Here is a 6321-nt window from a genome sequence, read left to right on the forward strand (position 1 = left end):
TCATAGATTGGACACAAAAACAACCTGTTTTTGTATTTTTTTAAACTTTACTTTTTTAAAAAGTATTTTATTTTTCCAAATACATGCAAAGATAGTTTTCAACATTCATCTTTGCAAAACCTTGTCTTCCAAATTTTTCTCCTTCTCTCAAAAAAAAAGGTGAAAATACTATGCTTTGATTCATTTTTTCAGTCTCCACAGTTCACTCTGGATGCAGATGGCACTTTTCAGCACAAGTCTATTGGAATTGTCTTGAATCACCTCATTGTTGAAAAGAACCAAGTCCATCACAGTTGATCATCACGTAATCTGAACAGCCTATTTCAATAAAGACAAAGAGCCAAATTTTCCCCACACATTAGAGGTGTAAAATTACCCAGGGTTTGAATTGCATTCTCCCTTGGATTTCTTATCTTACTGATCTGGCTATTGATTCCAGGCTGTTACTAGTATGATATTTATTTCACAAATAGATTCATGACTACTCATTCACTACTGTTCTAGTTCATGTTCTGTCAGTTCACCCAAGGAATTGCTGGTTTTCTTTAAGTTCTTTTGACATTTTGAGAATACGTTGGTTATTCTTCAGTTGCTATGGGATTACCCATCTTTTTCAACCATACATTTCTTTGATGACATACCGCTTTGCATACTAAATTTCTTGTCTGTTAAACTAACCCTCAAAAATAGGCCACTTTGATGACTGAGATGAAGCTTATGCTGGTAAATTTTTAACAACCAGATCTCCTGAAAAGAATATGTGTTTATAAATATACATATATGTGTGCATATATATATATACATATATATATATACACAAATAATATTTAAAGTGGCTCTTATTTGTATGTACAGTGTCTCCCATTTATATAGATGTGTGTATATATAAATAGGGGACATTTTAAAGTTTGTGTTATTAAATATTGTTATTATTTATTATTATTATTAATATTTGAGGTAAAATTCAAATAAAAACACTAAACTATTTTTAAAAAAGGATCCCTAAAGTTCTATATTGACTTATAAAACTATATAATCTCTGCTCTGTTGTATTTTAATTATTTAAAAATAGTTTCAATTACATTTTCATCTGGTTTAGGGGCAGTTAGTAGGCTGTGTTGGACACTTCTGATCTAGATAATCAACAAATAATAGCATTTGACTATTGATTTGCAGCATTTGCAGATTTCTGAGGTGTAAATTGAACAATTTAACAAAAGAGTGAGTTGGTTCAGGCTAGTTCTAGTACACTATGTCACAGATCAGTTGAAGAGGTTAATTTGAAGAATGAGTCCTATGGATGACGAGGACAGTCATCCAGATGCCCCTATTGGTGGATGATATTTTGCTCACTGTCTCAATTTTGGAACAATATACAGTCTTATAGATGAAATCCATAACGACTAAAAAGAGGGTAATCTGTTCTTCCATGCAGGAAAGACCAAGTAAATGAAGAATGTCTGAATTACTTACAACAAATTATAATTCAGACAGGAGTACTGATTAGCACTTACAAAGTTGTTACCAAAAATTGCCTAGAAAAAAACACTAATATATACATAGCAGTTTAGAGGCATCCACTCCCGGATCTCTTCAAAGAAAACTCCAGGTGGAGTCATGAAGAGTTGACATGATTGAAAAATAACTGAACAGCAACATATATTACCTTCAAGATTAACAATGTACTTCAAATATATTATCTAATTGATCATCACAACAGTCATATGATATAGTCTATGGGTATTTTTATCCCAGTTTTACAGAGGGGAAAACTGAGATGCAGAGAAATTCAGGGACTTGCCCCTGATCCCATGGCTAGCAATTAGAAGTAGTATTTGAACGCAGGTCTTTCTGACTCCAAGTATTACATTCTATTTTTTTATATCATACTAATAAGAATCTTTTTCTTTTCTATTTTACAAAAATTTTGAGTTCCAAATTCTCTCCCTCACTCTTGCCCCTCTCCCACCCATTGAGAAGCACTATGACATCAATTAAACATGTGGCATTATAAAAACTTATTTCCATTAAATGGATCTTTAATTAAAAATAAATATTATTAATGTTTTCAAGTAGAATTCTAGATTCAACGATAAATTCAACATTTTCTATCCTAGTCTTGTCACAAATAGCTAGAGTTTTTCACAAAGAACAATAGCATTAAACTATTAGTGATCGCACTTCTTTTCCTGGAGTCAGAGAGAGAATACCACAGGAATTTTCAGAAGCAAAAAATTTATTAGAAATGCTCAGGCAGCAATCTAACACTTTTTTTTTGTTAAGTTGGAAATTATCAGATATCTTACTAGGATGGCTTCTTGGAGAGAATACATCTACAAAAGCTTTTAATGAAAAGTTGTCTACCAACTCTAGAGGCAGAGGCAAACCCTGAATACTCAGAAAAGCTCAGGATGTGAAAACAGAAACAACTCAAAAGGGGGGGAATATATATGTTCAAATATTTACATATATTTCATGTATATATATGTGTATATATATATGTAGATGCATATATACAAAATAATTATTTAAAATTATTGGTTAAATGTATTTGCTGTCAAAGTAATGCTTATAAAATTCTCAATCCTAATAAATATCAGGGGATTTCTGATTAAGAACTGAAAAGAGAACTTCTAGGTCATTAAAGCCAACCCCTTCATTTTACAGAAGAGGATTTTCTCAAGGTGTTTAGGTGTCTAGGATTGGATTCAAAGCTACATTTTCTTGACTCCAAATCCATCATTCTATTCAATGCGCTTCTCAATTTATTATTTTCTCCAAAACAATCACAATGAACTCTGTATAGAAAATGCCATCTGCATCGAGAAAAAAAACTATGAAGACTGAATGTAAATCAACATATTTTCTTTTTTTTTTCTTTTCTCCCATGATTTTTCCCTTTTGTTCTAGTTTTTCTCTCCCAACATGATTCACAAAGAAATGTGTGTTTAAAAAGTTGATATAGATTCATAACCAGAAAAATAAAACAATGAATAAAAATTGCTATTTTTTTTTGGTAATTCATTGTATTCTACTTGATATTAGTCATACCATCAGCACTGATAGTTGCCTTTAACATTCTCATTTGTATTCTCTTTTTAAGAGTGTGATAAATGGTGTACTGGACAGAGAGTTAATTTTGGAGTCAAAAAGTCTTGGGTTAAATCCTGTTTTTCAGTACATAATATTATTGGCCTTGCCACCAAGGGCAATTTACTTACTCTCTTAATTCCCTATGCAACTTTCTAAAACTTTAATTTATGGTTGAGTTGCCAATATAGAAAGTCTCATATGAATGAAATCACAGGTCCAAACCCCCAAAAGAGAAGGAAAATGAATAGGGATCTTATTTTTTGTTTGTTTTTACAAGTCGAATTTGAGAGTTATGTTCTCAATATAATGTAATAATGTCATGTGATAGCATCTGCATCAGTCCTGAGTAGTTTACAATGATTATCATTATAAATAGACTCTTGTCATTCACACACTCACAGAATAAAGTCTCCTCACATTGTGCTTTTTGTTTCAGAGATAACAATATCAGCTATGGGCAAAAGATAAGAGTTCTTAACAGGAAAGGACCCCTGCAGCTTTCTTCATACTTTTCTCAAACTTTAGTTGAAGATTCACTGTTCAAGACAACAGAACCAAAAATAGGCAAGTTTACTTTAAGCAAGCCTGGAATATTTACTGTAATTTTGACAAGGGCAAAGAGTATTTCTTTCCCCATAAGTTGACACTAGAAAGTCTCAGCATTCTCATTTGATGGCAAAGAAGCAAACAAATGTTTTTTGACAGGACTTTAAGGAATAAATGGGAAACCAAATTTTACACTGAAAGCAGGTTTTCATCATAGATCATTTTAAATTTAAGTGTATTTTTAATAGTTAAGTTTTGCTCTTTTATGCACTTAATTCAATTCAATCATTATTAGGAAAAGAAAAAATAGATAAGAGACTGGAAAATTTTCCTTTCTGAAGAAAATGCTTGATAAACTGGAGAGTGCTATTTAAATGTGAGTTCTTATTACTCTTATTGGAACTTTCTTAGTGTGTCCTTTTCCTTCATCTATCAATTATGTCTCCAAATAAAGTCAGGGACAAATACTATTTCTACTCTTGGCAAAGAAATCAAAGTCACAGGGTAGTGGGGTTGTGGCTGGAAAGATAGGAAAACATTTTGAACCCATCTAATCCAGCCCACTTTGTTTTACAAATGAGAATAGTTATCCCTCCAGAACAGAAGCAATTTGACCAAACTCTCACAGATAGCAAGTTACCAAGTGAGGATTTGAACCCAGTTTCTTGGATAAGAAATCCAATCCTCTTTTGACTGCACCTTACTACCTCTTTACAGGGACAGCTCTACATCTTGTTGCCTTTGTTGTCAATGAATATTTTGCAAAATTAAAAAATTAAAAAAAAAACCCAACCACCATAAACCTAAAACTCATTATCCCATGTGATCCTATTGTCCAAAGTCACACAGTGAATGGGTGATGTAGATTGCCTTTCTTTCTTTTTTCTTTTTCTTTTTTTTTTTTTTTTTTTTTTTTTTTAAGGAAAGGCAATTGGCATTAAGTGACCTGTCCAGGGTCATATGGCTAGTAAATGTTAAGTGTCTGAGCATTTAAACTCGGGTCCTCTTGACTTCAGGGCCACTGCTCCAATCTAGCTGCCCCTGGATTGCCTTTCTTTTGTTTCTCAAGCCATTCTCATGTGGCAGTTACACAGAAGGACAACTCAGCATCCACTTTCTTGGTATTGATGCTTCTCAAGAGAGAAGAGATAGTGTCATAGATGGAGAGTCCAGATGAGTCTCTTTTTAAGAGCTAATTAGATCATATGAACTTATCAGAAGATGAGAATTCCATAATATTTTTTAAAAAATCCAAGACTTGAGAAAGATTTAAAGACATCATAGTTGAGATCAGCAATAATTTCACAAAACCCCTATAAACTTGAGATTACAAACTATCTATAAATATTTCAGAACTAAAGAAATTTATTAAATGACCATAGTGTTCCCAGTTGTCAGTGAACATGTGAGTTCCTCATATTAATTCCATAAATAAGAGTCTTAGTGGTTGACACATAGTGGGTGCTTGATTCTTATCCATTCCTTCTTAGAAAATAGTAAAAAGTTAATCAGTGGAATCCAATTAGCTTCTCTTTTCCAAGTCATGAGATATCTATTGCACTCTTACTACAATGTCTGGAGTATAGAAAAGTAGTTTGTAGTAATTCCTTGTGAAGTTGGGTCAGAGAGGTCTAGATCCCAATTGAGTATTTGCCATCTACAAATCCTTGGATCTGCCTTTTATGGTACATGTTAAGTCAATGCCAGTAAAGTTGTTCACTAACCCATAACTGGCATTTAAGCTTTCTAGTTTAAGGATGAATTGGAAAAGAAGTGGCAAATTTGGGAAACAATGGATTATATCCAGGAATAGCCCAATTGAATCATCTTTAATGGTTGAAGAGAAATCCAAGAGAACTTTTTAAGCTAATTGCTAAGAACAACTGGCTGATCTTTTTGCAATAACAGGATTTAGTAACCTCATGATATGATAAAACCAAGGAAAATAGAGATCTCAATCAAGCTCAGGTTCTTGCCTTGTTCCAAAGTGCAAGGAGAAGTTGGCAGGAAACAGAACTGTGGGGGAGAAAAGGTGGCCAAGCATGTGCACTCTAATAAAATCAGCCATGCCCAAAATGTCTGGTAAAAATGAAGTTTTCTGCAGAGCATTGTACAGTTGGAGGAGATACATCTGGGAAGGATTCCTCCTCTACTTAAATCAGTTTTAACTCTAGAGAACAAAGAGGGGCATAAAGAATGCATGTGACTTCATTCAAAAGAGACAGTTCTTAGTACTTAGGGTTTTCCCAGAAAAGGGAATATTTATTCCTCCTTAAATTTACATATTATTGCCTAACAGTCTCTAGTTTCCTGGAATTGTCTTCAGGATTCCAGATTCTCCAAAGATAATTTTCAGATAGCACATCTTGCAAGAAGTACTCTTCAGCCCCATGGAATTAAAAAAAAAAATTGGGGGGGGGGTAAGGTGGGGTGGGTGGAGACAAGATTTCTATACGCATATATCCTTCCTGGCTCCTAAACACAAGTTGGAGAAGATTACAATTATGTAAACAACCATATGAGCATTAAATTATATAGTGTGAGCAATTAGGGCTATTGAAAAGTCAGAAAAGGGAGAAATCAGTATTCTCTCTATTTTACATATGAGGAATTGGACATTGAGAGAAGTCCGATATTTTTCTCAGGGTCACTCAACATGTAAGTATCTGAGGCAGGCTATGA

Source organism: Sarcophilus harrisii, chromosome 5 (genome assembly GCF_902635505.1).
Source record: "Sarcophilus harrisii chromosome 5, mSarHar1.11, whole genome shotgun sequence".
Classification (NCBI taxonomy): domain Eukaryota; kingdom Metazoa; phylum Chordata; class Mammalia; order Dasyuromorphia; family Dasyuridae; genus Sarcophilus; species Sarcophilus harrisii.